The 22,574-nt window shown below is 33.9% G+C and overlaps 1 protein-coding gene across 4 annotated transcripts in view; it reads right to left on the minus strand.

Annotated features, from left to right (window-relative positions):
• Positions 1–22,301, minus strand: part of LOC126743895 (uncharacterized) — a 134,777-nt gene extending 112,476 nt beyond the window's left edge. For 2 of the 4 annotated variants that reach the window (XR_007663017.1, XM_050451153.1), the window contains exon 1: positions 22,179–22,301. The gene's annotated coding sequence lies outside the window, so the exon portion shown is untranslated. Of the gene's footprint in view, positions 1–16,606; positions 16,735–22,178 lie in introns of all 4 variants that reach the window. The other 2 variants (XM_050451155.1, XM_050451154.1) reach the window with 2 other exon arrangements.
• Positions 22,302–22,574: the final 273 nt, after the last annotated feature.

Genomic DNA, 22,574 nt, shown 5'->3' on the forward strand with positions numbered 1-22,574 from the left:
TTATTCCACAAAAAATTCTTCACAAGAATTTAAGATTTTAATTAACTCATCTTCGTTTAAAGGAAGAACAATTTTTTTTTGTTAGGTTTATTCTATTAAATAATTTCTTAGGGCTATTTCCGTATATTTTTACCTCATCAAGACATTTAAGATTTAGACTTGCTTACCTCTCTAATTTATAATTTTTGGATGATTTAAAAATAAAACCCATATATTTGCCCATTTAACACCTCAAAATGCCCCTATATGGAAATGGGGATAGCACTATCCCCATTTCTTGTAATCATTGAAACTATTAGAAGAATAATTCGACCTGGAACATTGGCTATCCGATTAACAGCAAATATAATTGCAGGACATTTATTAGTTACATTAATAAGAAACTCAGGCACTTCTCTTACAACTTCTTTATCTATTACTTTAATTTTTTTAACACAAATCCTTCTTTTAATCTTAGAGTCAGCTGTATCAATTATTCAATCTTATCAACCCTTTACTAAAGAGAAGTAAATTAATGACACATAAAAATCATCCATTTCATCTAGTAGACCAAAGACCATGGCCTTTACTAGGTTTACTAAGAACCTTCTCAATAATAATAGGACTTATTAAGTTATTCCATTTTAATGAAATAAACCTAATAATTCTAAGAATATTAACCAATTTTATAATTATATATCAGTGATGACGAGATGTAACCCGAGAAGGTACATTCCAAGTTCTCCATACTTTAGGTTTACGATGAATGATAATCCTATTTATTACTTCAGAAGTATTTTTCTTTTTCGCTCTTTTTTGGGCATTTTTCAATACTAGACTTTCCATAATAAGTCAATTTTGCTAAAAGCAGGGCTGTGATCCAACGTATCGAAAGCTTTAGAAAAGTCAAGCAATACGAGCCCTGTAATACCATCCCTATCCAAAGCCTCAATGACTTCTTGATCTATTTCGTTATGGTGATATATTGGAAAAATCACATCAATATATCGCCACCATATTTTAGACACCAAGAACTTAAATTAAATTAAGTATATCGAACGGTATCATTATAGATTTGAGTTCATATATCTTTTAAATACGTGAATAAGTCTATTTTCTTCTTCTTTTCAATTTTTGACCGTGTGAGATATTAATTTCTAAATTGATTTTTGCTATAAGTGACGTAATACCCAATAAAATAAGTAACTTACCAATATATACAGTGACCGCCTAAAGTTTTGCATAAATTCGATAAAAATTAAAGACATGATTTTTTGAGAAAACGCTGGGACCCGACGATTTTTATTTTAACTTAATATTTCTGAAACAGTTGAGTTTTGAGATAAGGTGTGTTATACGAAACTTGCTTGGAACTTCGCCTATATTTCATAAATGCAATAAAAAATATAGCATTCCACTTAAAAAAATGACCGATGGCGTCTGATGAAAGTCTTTTTTTTTATTCCGCCCTGTATACAAAATTGTATGTGAAATAATGCGCAATTTAAAATAAAAATCGACGGGTTCGAGCGTTTTCTCAAACAATCATGTCCCTAATTTTTATCGATTCATTTTTAATAATTAAATAATTATCGATCTAATTTTTTAATTATGCGGAACTTTAGGCAGTCACTCTATATAGAAAATCACAACCGTCATAAACATATATATCTTCCAATGTGCCTGTGAAAACTTTAAAGGTTCCGGTAATCTTGTAAAGTGTGGAAATGTCAATTATAATAGTAATAGAAATGCAAATAAATGTTATATACCTTTTGCCAGATCTTAGTTTTAATAGTAGTGACAATTTCGATACATCTGTACCTTATTCTATGGAAATCAATGAATTGAATTGAAGGTCACTAATGTAAACAGTCACTGAAGCACAACTCTCTGAACACCTTCGAATCAAGACCAGTACAACTTTGACAGCAATCCTCATAAGTTGCTCTCATTACACTCAATTGTTCCAACTATATTCTTTGACTAATGTAACGACGTTCGATGTGCCATAAATCCCAAACTCTTAATATGAATATAGTATATTTTAAACGCTATATCCGGACTAAGGTTCTGATTTACCACCGTTTGCGTGTGAACGGGGTGGTCTAGAGCTCTTATCTGAAAATCGCTCCGCAGGGTGGCACTTCGTACGGCGGACCCAATAAGAGCCCTTTGAGGGTTGCCAATCCCATTATTCTACGATTGTTACTGTGAGAAACTGTTACACAATTACGTTTAATGAAATATCCGTTAAAGTACAGTTGTTAAAGAAATACAAACAAGAATAAGAAGAAGAAGAAGAAATATGAACACCCTGGACTTTAATGATAATGGTTTTTCTGCGGCATTATATTGAATTAAGTGCATAAAAACCCTGTAAAAGTCGTTATCTCTCTCAAACAAAAAGCTTCCTAATATCGCACCGTATGCCATTCAGTTAATTGAGTTCATCAATCGAGTATTAACTGCCAGATAACAGTCGAGGCGAAATGCCGTTTAAGACCTTAGCCTTAGATAAGGTCGGGGTCGTTACGTTTTCTTACGCTCCGACTAATTGCCGCAGATTTACCTCTTATCTTTGCCAATTTTTTTTTTGCGTTTTTCCTATTGTATTGATACGGGCAATAATAATCTATTTATTGGGGTCCTTTTACCACTTTTACGTCGTCTCTCTTATTCCCTTTTTGTTTTACCTCTCTAAATCGAGAGATGGAAAATAAATATGTCTCGTGTAAACTGAACCCGCTGAAAGGGATGATGGATTTTTAACCTGACGTCGTTCTTTGTGCACGTCATAAAGGCGCTTCTCCTTATTAAAGCATTGTATTGTCAGTATTTTTCAAGGAGTGTAGGTGGTCTTAAAATAAAAATAAACATGTCTTCGGTGCATAAAGGGCCCGCCATTTGATTGCCGCATAAAGGGTCGAGCCTAAATGTTAGCAGAAGCTACTTATTTGGGATGAGTCACAAGAGTGGTATCGTCTGCAAATAACATTATATTAACTCACATCGGTGGATCATTGATTAAAGTCAATGTTGGGTCTACAAGTGAATCTTGAATGACACCACGATTTATAGGCAAAATTGTGGAAGTCTTAGAAGATTGTATTGCAAAAATTGTGTACATTGGGTGAGATATAGTTAGGTATATCACAGAATGAGTATCCAGGCCTCTTGTATAATACTAGATGAGTGGAATGTAAGAAATTGAACAACAAGAGAGATAACCAGTAGCGTGCTTCCGTAAAGCTTCCTAGTTTTCTAAAGAAACTAGCTGAGCTAGAGTTTATAAACCTGGACAGTCACCTACACTCAAGTATCCCCTATAAGAAGCTTCCAGAGTTTTCAAGATATTTTTGATTAATTTTTGAGATATGACCAGGAGACAAACCAAGGCCATCAATGTTATAGTTGTAAAAAAACAAATTTACCAGTATGGTACCTTGAAAAGTTTCCTAGTTTTCCAAATAAACTAGCTGGCCAAGATTTTTCAAACTTGGACAGTTGCCTGCGCTCAAGTATCCTCTATAAGAAACATCAAAAGTTTTCAAAATATTTTTGATTAGTTTTTAAAATATAACTAGGTTTGTCAAAGCCGTCTATTTAGTCGAAAAAAAAATTAATTTACCCGTAAGGTGACCCTGGAAAATTTCCTAGTTTTCCAAAGAAACTAGCTGAGCTAGAATTTCCAAACCTGGACAGTAGCATGCGCTCAAGTATTCCTTACAAGAAACATCAAAAGTATTCAAAAAATTTTTGATTCGTTTTTGAGCTATGACCAGGTTTGTCTAGACTATCTATTTTAGTCGTAAAAAAATTAATTTACTCGTAAGGTAACCCTGGAAAATTTCCTGATTTTCCAAAGAAACAAGCTGAGCTAGAGTTTCTAAACCTGGACAGTAGCATGCACTCAAGTATCTACTGTAAGAAACATCAAAAGTTTTCAAAATATTTTTGATTAGATTTTGAGTTATGACCAGGTTTGTCTAGGCAATCATTGTTATAGTCGTAAACAAAATTAATTTACTAGTAGGTTGACCCTGGAAAATTTCTTAGTTTTCCAAAGAAACTAGCTGAGCTAGAGTTTCCAAACCTGGACAGTCACCTACGCTTAAGTATTTCCTATAAGAGACATGAGAAGTTTTCAAAATATTTTTAATTAGTTTTTGAGCTATAATCAGGCTTGTGCAAGGCCGTCTATGTTAGACTCGTAAAAAAAATATTAACCGGTAGCGTGACCTTAAAAAGTTTCCTAGTTTTCCAAAGAAACTAGCTGAGCTAAAGTTTCCAAACATAGACAGTCGCTTGCGCACAAATATCCTCGACAAGAATCATCAAAAGATTTCAAAATATTTTTGATTAATTTTTGAGATATGACTAGGTTTGTCTAGGCTATCTATTTTAGTCGTAACAAATTAATTTACCCGTAAGATGACCCTGGAAAATTTCCTAGTTCAGAGTTTCCAAACATAGACAGTCGCTTGCACTGAAGTATCTTCTACAAGAAATTTCAGAAGTTTTCAAAATACTGTTCATTAGTTTTTCAGATCTGACCAGGTTTATCTGTTATAATCGTTAAAAAATAACCAGTATGGTACCTTGAAAAGTTTCCTAGTTTTCCAAGGAAACTAGCTAGCCTAGAGTTTTCAAACTTGGACAGTTGGCGCTCAAGTATCCCTTACACGAAACATTAAAAGTTCTCAAAATATTTTTGATTAATTTCTGGCCTATAGATTTGTCTATATTAACGGCACAAATTTAACCAATAGAATAACTTAAAAATGTTCTTTTGTAGTGAATTTGTTTCCCACTTCCCCTTATCACCCGAATTAAACCTCTCTAATGATCCTAAAGAAAAAAATGATTTAAATTATTTAATTTTTTTCTTTTTAATCAAATCTCTGCGGTAGGTAAATCGTCTTCGTACCAAGCGAGCACACCAATTTAATCCTTATATAAAATAAAATAATTATCATGCAAATTGATAATTGCCTACTTGAAAGCTTACGGTTTAAATACCAATTTAAGCGTTAATAGTGCCCTTGTTTATAATAAAATATCTTATTATCTACAGGGTGTACCCCGAAAACCAGTTTCCAGAAGTGGCCCATTTGAATTCAAATTGGCAAAAAGTGGCATCCCGAAGTGGTCCTATTAGCTGTGACAAATAAAAAATGAAGATATAGAAATTCCCAACAGGTGGTAGAGATTTGCATAATGCTCTCGCCTTACGGAGTCTATTCAGTGGCAAACAGTTTACGATCCATAAAAGTCTAAAGATACAAATACGAATAATAAAAGACTGTCACCGAACCATCAAAACATAGTAGCTTGCGGAAAAAGCCGTTTTAAAATAGCGTGTCAACGTTTTAAATGCGACGACCATAAAGTTTTATTATTGTTTTGAGGGTACGTACTGTTTTCTATGCGTATTTATGAAGAACAAAGGCGTTGGAAAAAATAAACAGGATTTGCTACATTTAGAGTAAGTCAAACTGCTCTGCAATATTTCATATACGTTGCAGCTACTTTTCAAGTTCTTCCTTCATAGATCAAAAAAAATATAAGTAGATGATAAGCTATATTAGAGAAATTATATAGATTATGTGGGTTTTCTGACTTCATCAAGATCACTCATAGAGTTCTTTCTGGATAGATTTTTCTTTTCAATCCGCTAGTCATTCAATAGTCATAAAACGCCCTCCCCCGGGCATTTTTTTTATTTCAATTAAACTCAACACCATTAAATACCTTAAAACACCCCATATGGGATAACTGTCTCTTAACAACAAACCCTTTTTTTATACCGTTCAAAAAAATCCCATTAACAATCGATTCAATTTCTTGTAAAATCAAAGTTACGACCGTCAATCTATATGCAAACTTTATCCGATTCATTTAACTCGAACAAATTAATGGGTCCACGATCGGGATTCAAATTAGCTCACGCCTCATTGGCGTTTTCATGAATATTTCAATATAAATTATTGAAAAAAAAAGGGTGCGAATTGACGTCACAGATCTACGAGCCCACATCAGTTTTAAATAAGCCCTTATTAAAAAAAAAACATGATGTAACAATTTTAATGCTCATTGAATTGGATCTCTTCACGTTTAAAATATTCAAATTTTTTTTATTAAAATAAATTCGAAATCGGATTCGGTATGGTAGATAACGTTCACCGCCGATCCGTAGGTTGCAAGAATGCAGTCAGATTATATCGAAATATATTTATTTACTCGATAAATAGTAATTATAATGTTGGACTACCATAATAATTATTATTGCCGATCTGATAAAGTTTCGATTCTTAAATTGGTTGTTAAATGTAACGGCTTATTGTTCCAGGCTTTTTGTATAGTTATTGGACTAGAATGGATAGAAAAAAATCAATTTATATTCTTATATTATCAGCTCAAGCTGAGCCGTTCAATAGCACAGGCAGACAGAACTACTATTATTATTAATATAATTTTTTTTAAAATTTATGTATTTTAAGTAAGTGCCTCTCCAGGTAATTGTTTTCTAGGCATTGACAAGAAGAGATAACGTGTTCTATTGTCTCAGAGCTGTTGTTGCATTTTTTGATGATTTCTAGTATATACAACATCATGTTGGATATTTATCATAAGTTCTTCATTTTCAGGGAAGATTAAACCACTCTTCAGCCACTGTAACCTAACTCAGTCCAGTCAATTGCATCTTTCTTAGGGTCGTTTTGGAATCTTCCATGATGTAACATGCTGAGGAGCTCTCTTCTTTTTCCTTCATTATACGCAACATATTTGGAAAAGGTAGCAGTATTTGGAAGCATTTTTATGTTACTTCACGTTAGTCTATGCTTGGCACAACGAGGTTAATGCTTTCTGTGAGCTGTCACTTTGATTCTTATGGGTCTATCAATGATTTTCAACTCTCTGTAAGACCATTTAACAATTCCGAAGGAATATGTAAGAGTAGGGCTTAAAAAAAAACTGAATTTAGTTGCCATCTGTCTTGAACAACAAGATCATTGACAGTTTAGAGGAGGATGACAGTTATCCAGTGTTAAAGGATGATAGTACCAATAAATGACTGGCGAGGTTAACATCTGCGGCCACATGTTGGTTGTAGGGATGGAATATACATATGGGCAACAGAAGAACGTGAGAAAAAAATAATGAAATTTGGTGGAAATTATGTTGCTAAATGCCGTGTAATTTCCCAGAAGTAGGTGTCGACAATTAGAAAGTTCAATTTTTTTATTTTCTCTTAACACTCTAATTTTTTTTTAATTTTGTATATGCATATAAGGCATCACTCTGCTTAATTTACATAAAAAAATTTATATTTTTAACTTCCAGTTTAACCGGAAGTAACCACAACTTTTTTACATTTTATATTTTTTTATTATTATCTCTATATTTACAGTGTTCGCTACATACTAGAATTCTCATTTCAACCACATATCATAAGTTGATAAATGACAGTTTTGTGATTTTAATGTAAATCATCTAGATGGCTATTAGACACCGCTTTAGTAATTAGAATTATTTAATTACGTGTGTTTAATTACTTTTTTTTGGTTGTCAATAACCATTAACTGTTTTAACTTAAATGTTATTTTTATGCGAATGACGTTCTTCATTTCTTTAAAAACTATAATCGAAACCCAAACATTTCATTTAATATACGTAAAATGCATTTTGTTGGAAATTGTGATAACATTTAAAAAATATAAAATAATTTAAATTTATCGTCAAAGAACACCCTGGGCTTCAAAAAATTATTATCATTTACGCCCGGACTAATGCGCCGCATAGAAAGAAACAGCCGCGGCGCCCTACCTACCAGAGCGAGATAGAAAAGGTGCGAAGGCGTTGCCAAACGGTCCAGCGACTAAGTTATATTAGTCCGGGCAAAAATGGTAAACAAAATATTTTTTTTTCATTTATGAATCAGTTACGCAAAATATTCTGAAATTGATTTCAGTGCCGACATTAAAAGTGCATTTAATCAAATTTTCCCGGGTTTCAACGGGAGTTTATTATTAACAACTTTCCATTTTTTCAAGGAAAAGCAACAAGAAGGAACAGTTGTACGCAGGCACTGAAACCTGCAACGCGTTTGCCAACAATAGTCGTTTGCAATTTGTTAAAGACAATACACACGCAATTTACAAGTTTCGTTTAGGAGACGTGAAGAAAAAGTTTTATAGAGGGAATAAGATAACTGAATAACAATAGACTTTTCTAACAAATGCTGGCAATGTTATTGGAATATCATGCAACAAACTTCCTTCAGGACATCCTAGAAATTCCATCTTAAAATATTACTTGTATCCCTGGTAAAACCTCAGACCTTGTTATAAATTCCTGGAAGAGATGAAAAATTACATCGAGTACCTGAAATCACGAAAAATTCTTGCCAATGCCTGGAAATTAAACGAAAAAAAATTCCCGGGAAATATAAACTATTGCTCCAGACACCACAGGAAAACTGGATAAATTAACACGACAAAAATCGAGTTACGAATCCACGTATCTTGGGATTTCGGTTTTTTAGTTCCCAGCTTTTGTTCTTATGTGCCGTCTAGTGTTAATGTTATCTACCTCTGCGGGATCATTTGACAAGTCCAACAGAATATTAATAAGTGTCGTAACTGATTTGAGTAATGCAGTCAATCGTAAATTGAATTTCTTAGTCAGTTTCTCCTTGATTGCTTTGTGCTCGACTCAATTTGTCTCTAGGTAGCCAATGTATTTTTATGGATCCATTGCTCCTACGATAGTTTGTGAACCAAGCAGCAGTTCCTCGCCTTCAACAATTCTTCCCTCATGTACAATTTGACATTTAGTGGCTCCTAGTGTCTTTGGATGCTATGCTCAGTTTGATGAGTGCTTGCATTATTTGTTCCAATATTCAATCCTAAATTTTGGTTGGTAATAAAATGATGTTTTATCACAAGATCCAGACCGCAACTCGATGCACACCACTGGCAGATTTTTCCCTCATTTCACACCCACAACCCAGAATTGACTATTTCTATCTGTTACACGTCGCCGCGGCCTTTTCTCATTATCTTTACCCCATTGTGCGGACATAATGTATGGTACGGCCGCACATTATAACCGAATGAAAATAAATTTAAACGGGGAGGAAGAAAAAAATAAGAAAAAATTTAATTGAAAGTACACGACCCGCTAAAATAATATAATCTCGGCTACATGATCTTGGAAATGGTTTTTTGATTTTGTACAGTCGTGATGATGGGCAGGCGTATAATGCACGCCGGGAATTTTATTGAGCACAATAACTTATTTTCGTTTTTTATAAATATTGTATACACAGTATAACACTGGTAAACAGGCAAGTCTCGAGGTATGTTTCCTTTAGTAGTCAGTTTTCAAGATATTGCAAAAAATAATTTTTGCACTTATGACATTTGCAGCGAACCTCATCGAATCTACATACCCAGTAAAGAATTTTTTAAAAATTCAGGGTGAAAAAACTTAATTTTAAAATAAGATAGTTTTATCTGAAGTCCCAAACCTACAACAATTCCTCTGTAATGAGAATAATGTTAAACTCAATTTATTTTACAATTAAATTGAGTTCCTGAGAGGTGAGATGCGCTAGAAAGTGAAAAAGTGGACTTTTGGGGATATAAACCGATCTGAGTTCCATGAATCCTTGACGATCATTATGAAATTGTATCTCCCGTCTGTAAAGTCGATGAATACGTAAGAAAAGTGCTCATTCATAATGATCCACAGTGTTCCTGAGAGGTGAGATGCGGTAGAAAGTGAAAAAGTGGACTTTAAATCCCCTTTTGGGCCTATAAACCGATCTGAGTTTCATGAATCCTTGACGATCGTTATGAAATTGTATCTCCCGTCTGTAGAGTTGATGAATACGTAATAAAAGTGCTCATTCATAATGATTCAGAGTGTTCCTGAGAGGTGAGATGCGGTAGAAAGTGAAAAAGGGGACTTTTACCACCCTTTTGGGCCTATAAACCGATATGAGTTCCATGAATCCTTGACGATCATTATGAAATTGTATCTCCCGTCTGTAAAGTCGATGAATACGTAAGAAAAGTGCTCATTCATAATGATCCACAGTGTTCCTGAGAGGTGAGATGCGGTAGAAAGTAAAAAAGTGGACTTTCAACCCCCTTTTGGGCCTATAAACCGATCTGAATTCCATGAATCCTTGACGATCGTTATGAAATTGTATCTCCCGTCTCTAGAGTTGATGAACACGTAAAAAAAGTACCAATTTATAATGATCCAGAGTGTTGCTGAGAGGTGAGATGCGGTAGAAAGTGAAAAAGTGGACTTTTAACACCCTTTTGGGCCTATAAACCGATCTGAGTTCCATGAATCCTTGACGATCGTTACGAAATTGTATCTTCCGTCTGTAGAATTGATTAATACGTAAGAAAAGTACAAAATCATAATGATTCAGAGTATTCCTGAGAGGTGAGATGCGGTAGAAAGTGAAAAAGTGGACTTTTAACACCCTTTTGGGCCTATAAACCGATCTGAGTTCCATGAATCCTTGACGATCGTTACGAAATTGTATCTTCCGTCTGTAGAATTGATTAATACGTAAGAAAAGTACAAAATCATAATGATTCAGAGTATTCCTGAGAGGTGAGATGCGGTAGAAAGTGAAAAAGTGGACTTTTAACCCCATTTTGAGCATATAAACCGATCTGAATTCCATGAATCATTGACGATCGTTATGAAATTGTATCTCCCGTCTCTAGAGTCGATAAACACGTAAAAAAGGTACCAATTTATAATGATCCAGAGTGTTGCTGAGAGGTGAGATGCGGTAGAAAGTAATAAAATGGACTTTTAACCTCATTTTGGGCCTATAAACCGATCTGAGTCCCGTGGCTCTTTGACGATCGTTATTAAATTAAATCTCCCGTCTGTAAAGTTTATGAATACGTAATAAAAGTGCTCATTCATAATGATCCAGAGTGTTCCTGAGAGGTGAGATGCGGTAGAAAGTGAAAAAGTGAACTTTTAACCCCCTTTTGGGCATATAAACCGATCTGGGTCCCATGAATCCTTGACGATCGTTATGAAATTGTATCTCCCGTCTGTAAAGTCGATGAATACGTAAGAAAAGTGCTCATTCATAATGATCCACAGTGTTCCTGAGAGGTGAGATGCGATAGAAAGTGACAAAGTGGACTTTTAACCCCATTTTGGGCATATAAACCGATCTGAGTTCCATAAATCCGTGACGATCGTTATGAAATTGTATCTCCTGTCTGTAGAGTTGATGAATACGTAAAAAAAATACCAATTTATAATGATCCAGAGTGTTCCTGAGAGGTGAGATGCGGTAGAAAGTGAAAAAGTGGACTTTTAACACCCTTTTGGGCCTATAAACCGATATGAGTTCCATGAATCCTTGACGATCATTATGAAATTGTATCTCCCGTCTGTAAAGTCGATGAATACGTAAGAAAAGTGCTCATTCATAATGATCCACAGTGTTCCTGAGAGGTGAGATGCGATAGAAAGTGACAAAGTGGACTTTTAACCCCATTTTGGGCATATAAACCGATCTGAGTTCCATAAATCCGTGACGATCGTTATGAAATTGTATCTCCTGTCTGTAAAGTTGATGAATACGTAAAAAAAGTACCAATTTATAATGATCCAGAGTGTTCCTGAGAGGTGAGATGCGGTAGAAAGTGAAAAAGTGGACTTTTAACACCCTTTTGGGCCTATAAACCGATATGAGTTCCATGAATCCTTGACGATCATTATGAAATTGTATCTCCCGTCTGTAAAGTCGATGAATACGTAAGAAAAGTGCTCATTCATAATGATCCACAGTGTTCCTGAGAGGTGAGATGCGGTAGAAAGTGAAAAAGTGGACTTTCAACCCCCTTTTGGGCCTATAAACCGATCTGAATTCCATGAATCCTTGACGATCATTATGAAATTGTATCTCCCGTCTGTAAAGTTGATGAATACGTAAAAAAAGTACCAATTTATAATGACCCAAAGTGTTCCTGAGAGGTGAGATGCGGTAAAAAGTGAAAAAGTTGACTTTTAACCCTTTTTTGGCCTTATAAACCAATCTGAGTCTCATATATGGTATTATACAGTGCTTTTCTTTGAAGTCCCCCCCCCCCATTTATTTTTTGAACGGGTCAAAAAAAAATTTTGAAACTTGGCATAAGTAAATTGGTCTATAGATACTATTTTTCACTGTAAACTAGGTAGTTGTAAATTCCAAGATGGCGGCTGGGCGACATCTTGAGAAAAAATTTTAAATAGAAAGGGGGGTCGTGTGGTACCTCATTTTAAAGTTCTTAATGACCTGTCTAAAAATAACAGCCAAAAAAAACACTGTTGCGATTTTATTAACGTTTTTACTAGAATACAATGAAATACTAATTTACAATTAGCAAATAAACAATTTATCAAAAGAAAAACAATATTTAATTTAAAAGATGCTGGAAATGATTTCCTTGTACCTCTTGACACATAAATAACCTATCTGAAAATTCACGTCGAACATTTTCAAATACATCTGCCTCAATATTTTGACAAATGTTAGTGATTCTTTGTCGTAGCTCAAAAATTGAGGCAGGTTCTGTTTCGTATACCTTTTGCTTTAGGTATCCCCACAAAAAAAAGTCTAGCGGCGTTAAATCTGGTGACCGAGCTGGCCATTCAATAGGACCCCGACGACCTATCCAACGACCAAAATAATTATCATTTAAATAATTTCTCACATTCCTGGCAAAATGCGGAGGAGCACCATCTTGTTGAAATGTAATTTCCATGTCAAATTCATGTACATTAGCCTCAACAATTTCTGTTATGAGAGGATCGATAACATTTTCCAGCATATTTAAGTACAATTCGCCTGTTAAATTTTCTTCTAAAAACAGCGGCCCTACGATATGATTCCCTAATATTCCTGCCCATACATTGATTTTTTGCGGATACTGAGATCGGGTTTCACGAAAAATGTGTGGATTGGTATCACTCCAATATCGACAATTTTGTCTGTGGACATTACCATTTAAAAAAAAAGTACATTCGTCGCTAAAACAAATGTTGCGCACGTACGTAGGTTGCCTTTCTACTCTCTCTGCCATAATTTCACAGAATTGCACTCTTCGGTCAGGATCATCTTCAGTCAGTTGATGGACCATTTGGATCTTGTATGGGTGAAACTTATTTTTTTTTTAAACTCTCCATGCCGTCGAAGTTGAAACTTCACAGATATCAGCAACAGTTGGAGTAGAATGTTGGGGATTTTCTATTATTTCGCCAATTATTTGGACTTGCTTTTCTTCTGAAATAGACATATGGCCTGGGCGTTTTTTATCCTGGACAGTACCAGTAGTTGTAAATTTATTTACAAGTTCCCTTAAATATTTACGGCAAATAGGACGATCAGGAAAACGTTCGTTGAAAACCCTTTCAGTCTCATGAAAATTACGCGTTGCTCCATAAATAAAAATTGCTTCTACTTTTTCCTCCAATGGACGAGAATTATCCATTTTGAAAAAAACAATAAATTCAAACTGCCCAACACACTAAACAATATCTAACAATGACCGATACAAGAGTAATTTACCGGTTAAGGAAAAATATCTTAAAATTTTTTTTCCAGTTTTTTTAATAGCTATTTGGTTTTTGGAATGTCTAAATAATGTTCAATAACCTTTAACGTGAAATGTGACATACGAGGGCGGTTCAGTAAGTCTTTAGAAACCAAAAAGTTAATCTTTAAATCCAAAATTCAAAAATTATAAATTATTTGTATATTATTATTAAAAACGTTAATAAAATCGCAACAGTGTATTTTTTTGGCTGTTACTTTTAGACAGGTCAAAACAGAGTTCACCGAGTCCATGTAATAAATATTAAAAGTACTCAATAAAACCTTTTAAATGAGGTAACACAAGATTTCTATTTAATGCATTTATTCAAGATGGCGCTTATGTGTTATTTTGACATTTAGAACTGTCGTTTTTATGTCAAAATAAAATAGTGACGCATTTATTTTCGTACACTGATTTTTACCTATTCAAAAATCATAAAAATGTAAAAACGTTAAAATAAAAAAAAATAATTTTTTATTAGGCCGCCATTTTGAAACGAGTTAAGATATGGGTCTAATATTTCGGGGTTATAAAGTACTCATTGAGACCTTTAAAATGAGGTACCACACGACCCCCCTTTCTATTTAAATTTTTTTCTCAAGATGTCGCCCAGCCGCCATCTTGGAATTTACAACTACCTAGTTTACAGTGAAAAATAGTATCTATAGACCAATTTACGTATGCCAAGTTTCAACAAATTTTTTTGACCCGTTCAAAAAATAAATGGGGGGGGAGGACTTCAAAGAAAAGCATGGTATATGATATATGGGTACTATTTTTTTTTAAACACGAGCATTGTAATATTAAATATAGTTCTTATAGGACATGGCTGACTTACAGCCTTTGGTTACCTATTCCACACACTGAGCAGGTTAATTTTTTTTTATTTATATGGGTAAGCAAATATTTAATGACCTTCTCATTTCGTCACATTTCCTCGATAGATTTAAAAGAGCTTTAAAAAAATTTAAGTTGATAAATATTAATATACTCTTGACCACTATTTTAGTGATGATTTAGAACGGCTTTGCCAACAACCTTGTTAATGCTAATAATATTACTTTTAAATTTTAATTTGATAAGTAAATCAAATGTGTTATCGTTGCCAGACTGAAATAGTTGCATAAGGTATTGTAAGGACTGAAGTAGTTGCGTAAGGTAAAACTTAGAAGGACAATGAAACCTTTTTACTTCCATGACTGGACTATGGAAAAAAAAAGATTCTTATCATGGAAATCGACCCCCGAAAGCAGAGGGACAAACACAGATTATATAGTCTCTAATACTGGAAATTCGACAAGGGATTATCCGGTTTGTTTATCACCGACAAAAGCCGGTGTCGCGAGAGTATATCAGTTAATTAGTGGGGCCGTTGATACTACTTTGAGGGCCCGATCATGATAGTAATCCGTTTGCTTATCTGCCCTGTCTCTCGCTCCGTCTACTAATACACAAAGATCCGATTTAACTAACATACATGAGAGGATATCGCTTGGGGAGATGTCATTTTCGGGGGACAAGAACTGCCATATAACTTGCGGATGACACCCGGTATAATATATAAATTTAAAAGGAAAATTGAATAATTTGCTACCGGAGTGTACGAGGTATAGGAGAGCACAAGTTCGCTGTTAATAAATTATCACGAGAATGATAAACGGGTTCCTTCCTTCGCGGTATGCGTGGAATAAATCTCGACGACACCTGCTCCTGATTTCGTTTTGCATGCACTTTTTTTTTGTCTCTCTCCGGTCGGATACCAATGATAATAAGTTAGATCATTGACAAAGCGAGTGATGTTGCTGACCTTGACTTAATATTTGAACTTTAGGCAAAAGCAAGTTACATTTTTTTTTAGTATTGGAGAAAAAGAGGATCATAAAAAATCTGATGAGTTTGTTGTAAAAATATTAGAAAAAATAGCTCAAAAGAGTACGAGTGTGTTTTTTTTATTTGGGTCAAGGGTTGGTGGTATCGTAACTTCGATACCGAATATTACTTACTTACTTACTATACGAATTTTAATAGTGATTTAATTAGTCTACATAAATACGCAGAAAATCATAATCTTAAGCTTAATGCCACAAAATCTAAAATTCTTATTATGTGCTCCAACTTTAATATAAGGCAAAGGCTCGAACACAACTTATCCTTAAATCCTATATCTATTGATAATACTTCAATTCCTGTTGTTTCCGAGGCAAAAAATTTAGGCGTTATATTTGACAGCTCTCTCTCTTTTGAATTACACATAAAAAATAAAACGAAAACTGCTTATTTACGTTTAAAAAAACTTTTTAAGTTTAAGCGAAATTTATCGGCAAAACAAAAGTACTTATTGTGCGATAGTCTTATTTTGTCATTGTTTGATTATGGTGACGTAGTCTATGGAAATTCTTTATCTTCACAAAATAAAAAAATTATACAAAAAGTCCAAAATTCCTGTATGAGATTCTCTTATAGTATCCCCTACAGAAACCATATATCGCCTTATCTCAATAATAATAAAATATTAAATATGAACAATAGAAGAAAGCTACATATGTATAATTTTGTATATCGCATAGTAAATAATAATCAACCATTTAATTTAAGAAGTCAGTTTCAAGAATTCGAACATGCGCATGCCACACGAAATAACGTTTTTATCGTACCATTGCATAGAAGCGCAGCATTTCAACGTTCTTTTAAGTATGTAGCTGTTCAAATGTGGAATGGCTTAAACAATGACATAAAGCAAATGCCCTTGGGAGCTTTCTCTGGTCAAATAAAATCTAAACTACTTATGGAACAAATAATTGGCAATTAATTCAAGTAGGGTGATATATAAAATGTGATAATGCGTATAATAACATAATACAAGAAATAGTAACATGTAACAGAAGATATACATGTGTATACAATATGCTAATTTTCAGTGGAATGTTCGGAGATTATATTTTAAAATCCCGTTTTTAGTTTTATTCTTTCTTTTTCCGTAACATACATACGTATATTTTTTAATAGCCTAGGCCGATGCACGCATCTTGGGGTTATTTTTTTGGGGTCTTTTTTCGCCTCGTCTGTCCTCTCTCCTTGCGCTCGTCCGTTGTCACACTGCCGCTGCCTGTCTTAAAATCTTAGGTTAATTAATTCTATATCTTACTTTGCATTCCTATATAAAAACGTTATTTTTATTTTTGTAAAATTGTTTCTGTAAATTGTAAAGGGCTTTTTCATCCCTTCTTTGCTTGTGCTAACTAGGGAAAACGGTTTTATAATCGAGAGAATAGTCCTATTTGTCAATGTAAATTTTTTTTCTTTGTAATTTTTATTGACCTATAAAACTGTACATTTTGACAAATAAACCATTTTTGATTTGATTTGATTTGATTTGATTTTGATCTAATCAATGAATTTTTCAAGAAAAATTATTTGAAAAAGAGCACCATGTCGATGGGTTTAATCGAATGCTTTTGAGTTTGGGTCCAGGGTTTGTAGTATTTCAACTTTTGATCATTGAAATTCTAGATAAAATAGTAATAAAAAAAGAGAGGCGTTGCTCTGGAATACATTCGAAAACCCGAATCTTTTAAATAAATGCTAAGATGATAAAATACAGATACATACAATAAAACCTTAGTAATATTTATAATAACAAAACTAAATTTCCTCAAAAAAACTAGTATTTTCTCCACACCCTGAATTAAACGTGCATACCCTTAAAATTCCACATAATACCCCCAGATTGTAATTTATTACTAAAAAAAACGCATGAATATTTCCGGGCATCTGACCCTCCGAAAACGTGTATACTTAAATATTTATTGACATCACTTGAGCAACACAAAACGTACAAATAGGATCAGGTCAGTTTACAATGTGGCCACAATCGTGAGAGAACTGACAATGGAATTAATAAACGTTAGGGGAGCACCGCGGTATCCGAAACTCACCCTAGGGGCCAGAATGGTAAAATGTCGTATTAAGGGAGTTTTTGGGTAGGCATTATCTCACTTGGGGATCTTTAACGTGACGTTTAGACTTTAGAGGTCACTGTTAAAAATAAAAATGTGTCGACTGGTTTGCTTTGTCTGGATATTTGGGGTTTTTCTTGCAACTCCGCCACTGGGTAATAAAACGGCTTGACCATCTCGAAACGTTCGGTCTTGAGGCTGGTCAAGCCACAGCCACATATTAATAATGTATCGATATGGTAGATGGTTATCGATGTGGACGTGGAATTACTTATTCGCGGTACCAAGAGTGGTACCAGCCGACCTACGACCTCATTGTCTAGATGCGAGATCGGGTCGCCTTTAAATTAAATTATTCCCTGGTCTTGATGATGATGATGATGATGATGATGATTCGAGGTTACCGAGATTAAAGTTTTTTTTTGTGATTATAAGCTTAAATGTCCACCGTGTAGAAATGTTGCATTTAACAAGGTTCGGATGATAAAAAGAGAAATTATACATATAGGGTCAGTTCACCGGTTATCCGGCCATCACTAGTTCTCGGCCTTTTTGTGACTAAAAGCCAAATATTAAGGAAATTTATTGCTATTGGCCTACTCTGAATGATAAAATCGTTTCCCGCATCTTTTTTCTGTCAAAAACGCCGCGGCTTAAGATGACATTGCAAATGACAAGCGCGCGAAAAATCATTTAGTTGTCGACCTTCCAAGCAACAGACCACACGTGTGTGAAAAGTGCAATTTTGCTTAGTGTTGTGAACCAAATAAATAGTAAGTCTCTTACAATTTTTTTGTTTTAGGTGAATGTAATATACATTAGATTATAAGGGAAGGGTTAAAACGGGTAAATTTATTGCTAAAATTTAGCAAAAAATGATTTTACAATTAAAATATTAAGTGGCCGCGATCCGGTTTAAAAAAAGTTAACTTTTTTAGTTCTCGGCCAGAGGGGCCGAAAATTAGTTTAAAAGATTATTTTTCATTTTTAAATAAAACTGTAAAAAATAAGTGTTATAAGGTTTTTGTTAGTTTTTACATTTAGATTAACAATGCTTCTTTTCTGATATTAGATTGCGGCCTGCAAATTAAATTGAAGATGGTGTTTATTTTAATAATAAAATTATCCTGAAAGATAGGGGCCGAGATCTGGCATTTTTCGGCAATTGTGAATATTGCGGGGGCCGAGAATTAAAATCATTGTAGAGTTAAGTCATTTTGGTTCTCGGCCTAAACGCAATTCTAAAAGTTTTGATTCTAACTTTTTTTTCAGTGACTAGATCGAAGAAAAAAAGAACCACTAATACCAAGGTTATTCGACCCAATCCATCGAAGGTTCGAAGGAAACTGTTTAAGTACAGTGAAGAGAATTTGAAAAATGCACTTTTTGAAATTAGAGAAAACAAAATGCCAATAAGGGAGGCAAGTCGAACATTTGGTGTTCCCAGGGCGACCATCCAAGATAGGATAAAAGGGAGAGTACCAGACGTCCTGCGAAAACCCGGACCACCTCCTCTATTAACTGTTGATGGTGAAGAAAAAATTAAAAATTGGATTGTTAATCTGGCAAAATGCGGTTTCCCTATTACGAAGCAGATGCTTTTTGATACAGTGTCAAAAATTAACGCTGATTCTGGTAAGTGTTTATTTAAGAAAGGTGTACCAAAACAAACGTGGTACTCAAATTTCTTAAAAAGAAATCCCGAGATATCCCTCAGAGAAGCTGAGGGAATAAATAAAGCCAGAGCTGCAGTTACAGAACAATCCGTAAGAAAATGGTTTCATGACCTCAAGGAGTACTTAGAGAGTAATAATTTGTCTTACATAATGACTGATCCAACGAGGATTTTCAATGGTGATGAGTCGGGATTCGCACTGTGTCCATCCAGTGGGAAAGTTTTGGGTCCTAAAGGTTTTCGTAATTTGCTGACTGTTAAACAAGGAAACGAAAAAGAAAACATTACTGTATTAATAACTTTCAACGCTAATGGATATTTTGCCCCCCCACTTGTTCTATTCCTATATGTAAGACCACCTAGGTCTGTCATTGACAATATGCCCAGTGGATGGGTTTTGGGAAAGTCTGAAAAAGGGTGGATGACATCGGATGTCTTTTTTGAATTTATATGTAACGATTTTAACAATTGGTTAATTAAAGAAGAAATTCCAAAGCCTGTAATTCTATTTGTGGATGGGCATAAATCCCACCTTAATATGGCAATAAGTACATGGTGTGACGCAAACCAAATTATTCTATATGCTCTACCTCCCAACACTACGCACATGCTCCAGCCGGCTGATGTTAGCGTGTTTAAGCCAATGAAATCGGAGTGGAAAAAACTGTTCATAATTGGCAAAGAAAACCAGAAAATCTGAACTGCTCTGTAACCAAAATTAATTTTTGTAGCCTGTTTAACGAGATACTCTCTGAATCAGAGATTCGAAACTTCAGTAAAAAATGGTTTCAGAAAATCGGGACTATTTCCATTAAATCCCGATGCCGTAGATTACAGCAAATGTGTGGCTGATAAAGCAGTAGCGATAAATAAAAGTAAAAGAAAATCAATCGAAAATATAACGAAGCGTGACATAACTTCTTGCAAAAAAGTTATTAATAAAATAAAAGACAATTTAACATCCTACGGTATAAATGTGGACGTAGTGTTAAGCGAAATTAACTTACTTGAACCACGATGTTCTTCTTTTCTGAAAACGTGGAGATAATTCACATGGAGACTGAATTTTCCGAAAATCAGCAGGTAAATTTTTCATCTTTTGTTGATAATAATTTGAATATTGACAGCGTAAAAATTCAAAATATTATGACCAGCTCCTTTCTAAATAATGGTAAAGATGATCAAGATGATGATCTTCCATTGATTGATATTTCTGAAATTTTAGCGGCTCCTACACGCGGTACAACATTTAATGATGATATTTTTGAAACTGAAGTAGGAAATGTCCCAAACGTCGTATGTGGTAATGAAAATAATACTAATAATCTTGACATAAACAAAAAAGGTAGTTCAAAGATTAAAAACGGTGCCACGAGGAAAAAGACAAAAGAATACTGTCGGAGAGAAATATCAACGAAAATAAAGGTGAAAACAATAGTTTCCAACAAAATAAATCAGAAGGAAAAATTTCAAAAGAAGATGGGAAGAACCAGAAAAACGAAAAAACTGCGGTTCAAGGTACTGAAAACATTGATAGAATGCATGGTGCGTTTTCCGAACATCTAGTATATCCTGAACCAGTTAAACGTAGCAAAAATACAAACCGATCGAAAAATGAAAGAGCACCAAGTGCAATTAGCAGTGACAAATGGAGGGAATATTTAAAAAAAAAATGTCAGGAAAAAGAATTTAAAAAGGCTGAAATTGAAAAAAGAAAAGAAGAAAGAAGGAGAATAAAGGAAAGGAAGAAAGAAACAAAAATTGAGAAAAACAATAAGAGAAAACCGGATTTAGAAGAAACAAAACAAACAAAAACCAAAGAAAAGATACCATGTGATATGTGTAAAGAAACTCTTAATAGTGACACGGAAGAAGAAGATCATAAAAACATTGGTTGTGACTATTGCGCAAAATGGTTTCACAAAAAATGTACGGAATTCTATAATGTTCCCTATAGTGTTGCTGCAGGCAAAGAATACAAGTGTGATGAATGTGATGACGCTTAATAATGCACGTGCAATGAAGTATTTAGGTTTTAAGTTTTCCATATATTTATTATAAGTTTATCTATAACGTAACGTACTATATATTACTTTGCATTTTAATGTGAATAATTATACTAGAGTATCCTGTTTTGTTGAGACTGATTAGTTTTAATATAATTGCTCATTTTACCTTCAATATTTAAAAATAAGTTGTTTTGTTTGTTTTTAGTTAAAAAAGAATTATTTATCTTTAAAGTCTTTTATTTAAATTAAACTGTTTATTTTTAATAAAACTTGTTTAAAAGTAAAATTTTACACTGATTTTCTTTAATTTAAAGATGGGTAAGTATTTATTAACAAAAACTTTTTTAAAAATGTGTAACCCTACGTAGAAAAAACCTAGAATATTATTTAAATAAAATAGGTTTTGGGGTGGCCGAGAACCGATACAAAAATGGCCGAGAACTGTGAGGGGGGGCCAAGAAACTGTGAAATGGCACTTTTTTTAGTTTTATCTCGCTTTACGCTAAATCTTTGAAAAAAAAAACTTACACAAATTTCTTAATTGTTAAAAACACTTTGACTAACATTTTGCATTGGGTAAAATTAAAATTCAAAGCCTCCTTCTATGTTTAATTTGGTTACAAAGTCAAAATTTCCGTTAAAAAGCCGAGAACCAGTGAACTGACCCTATGAATTTTTACTAATTAAAGTGTAATTATTTTAGCACTTTTTTGAAAAACAATGTCAGGGACAATCCCTAAAATGTGCCTGTCTCCGTCCAACTTAGTCTGCAGGTTCATTAAACTACATAACATAATAAAAATTACATTTATTCACCCTTTAAAATCGTCATTACAACTACCTACATAAATTCCTAATATTGTTTCATAATACTGACATTCCAACGCAAAAAGCAAATTAATGTTGTAGAATAGGTACTTACCGATATTTTATACTTTTTCGCACACAAAATTCACCAATTTCTTTAAAATTTAATACAAAACACAACAAACTAAAATGAATTAAACTGTAACACGTCCGAACGGGTTTCTAACAAGAACTGTCGTTTTTTTGCCTGACGTAATGTCAAATACAGAAACGTCACTTGTCAATAATGTCATTGGAGCCGCTATCCGCGGTGTTGCCAAACGTCCGTACAGCTGAATTATGTAGCTTATTTATTATCATTATATTACTGACTGATAAGACCGGTATTTATTTGTTAATCTTGGCATTCCCCGATTCGTTGTTATGTTTGCACGCATTCCACGCAACAGAACTTTTTTGTATATTTGACGTTGTGATATGGGTATGCTTACTGAAATTCTTTACAGATACA

This window comes from Anthonomus grandis, chromosome 13, assembly GCF_022605725.1.
Source record: "Anthonomus grandis grandis chromosome 13, icAntGran1.3, whole genome shotgun sequence".
NCBI lineage: Eukaryota > Metazoa > Arthropoda > Insecta > Coleoptera > Curculionidae > Anthonomus > Anthonomus grandis.